Here is a 1,709-nt window from a genome sequence, read left to right on the forward strand (position 1 = left end):
CGCCGCCTCCTCCTCCTCTTCCTCCCGCTGCTGCTCGGAGCGGGGCCGGGAGCCGCGCAGCCGCCCCCGGCGGGCGGGGTGGCGCGTCCCTACGCCCGCCCCGCGCCTCGCCAGGGCCTCAGGCCACCATGTCGCGTTTCCCTCAGCGGCGCCTGCCCCGCCCCGCCCCCTGCCCGGAGCCGCGCCCTCTTCCGGAACCACGCCCCTTCCAGCCAGCATCGGGCCTTTAACACCCCCCCCCCCGGTACCTCCGCCCCCCGGGTGCCTCTCCCCTTCGCTCCGCCCCTTTCCATTCGCCCCGCCCCGGCGATGGGGGAAACAGTTGCTTGTTTTCATAGAATCATCGAATCGCAGAATCGCTAGATTGGCAAGGACCCACTGGATTATCGAGTCCAACCATTCTCATCAATCACTAAACCATGCCCCTCAGCACCTCATCCACCTTTTAAACGCCTCCAGGGAAGGTGACTCAACCACCTCCCTGAGCAGCCTGTGCCAGTGCCCAATGACACTTTCCGTGAAATATTTTTTCCTGATGTCAAGCCTGAACCTCCCGTGGTGCAACTTGAGGCCATTTCCTCTTGTCCTGTCCCCTGTCACTTGGGAGAAGAGGCCACCTCCCTGCTCTCCACAACCTCCCTTCAGGTAGTTGTAGAGAGCAATGAGGTCTCCCCTCAGCCTCCTCTTCTCAAGGCTAAACAATCCCCCATAGCTGCTCCTCCTAAGACTTGTTCTCCAGCCCCTTCACCAGCTTCGTTGCTCTTCTCTGGACTCGCTCCAGAGCCTCAACATCCTTCTTGTGGTGAGGGGCCCAGAACTGAACACAGTATTCAAGCAGCGGTCTCACCAGTGCTGAGTACAGAGGGAGAATAACCTCCCTGGACCTGCTGGTCACACCGTTTCTGATACAAGCCAAGATGCCATTGGCCTTCTTGGCCACCTGGGCACACTGCTGGCTCATGTTCAGTTGCTGTCAACCAACAGTCCCAGGTCTTTCTCCTCCAGGCAGCTTTCTAGCCAGACTTCTCCTAGTCTGTAGCACTGCACAGGGTTGTTGTGCCCCAAGTGCAGGACCCGGCATTTGGCCTTGTTAAACCTCATGCCATTGGTCTCAGCCCAGTGGTCCAGCCTGTTCAGATCCCTTTGCAGAGCCTCCCTACCCTCCAGCAGATCAACACTTCCACCCAGCTTAGTGTCGTCCGCAAACTTGCTAAGGGTGCACTCGATGCCTTCATCCAGGTCATTGATAAAGACATTGAACAGGGCTGGACCCAGCACTGAGCCCTGGGGAACCCCACTTGTCACTGGCCTCCGGCTGGATTTCACACCATTTCCCACCGCTCTCTGGGCCCGGCCATCCAACCAGTTCTCAATCCAGGAGAGTGTGCGCCTGTCCAGTCCAGAGGCTGACAGTTTCTGGAGCAGAACGCTGTGAGAAAGTGTATAGAAGGCTTTTTCCAATTTTTTTTTCTCTGCTTTCCTCTTCTTTCTACCCGTTCTTCTCCCAGGTGACGGGCAATAGGATGAGAGGGAATGGCCTCAGGTTGCACCAGAGGGGGTTCAGATTGGACATCAGGAAAAATACCGTCACTGAAAGAGTTCTTGGGCAGTGGCACGGGCTGCCCAGGGAGGTGGCCGAGTCCCCATCCCTGGAGGTGTTTAAAAGATAGGTAGATGAAGTGCTCAGGGATATTGTTTAGTAGTGGAGA

Source organism: Phaenicophaeus curvirostris, chromosome 6, assembly GCF_032191515.1.
Source record: "Phaenicophaeus curvirostris isolate KB17595 chromosome 6, BPBGC_Pcur_1.0, whole genome shotgun sequence".
NCBI lineage: Eukaryota > Metazoa > Chordata > Aves > Cuculiformes > Cuculidae > Phaenicophaeus > Phaenicophaeus curvirostris.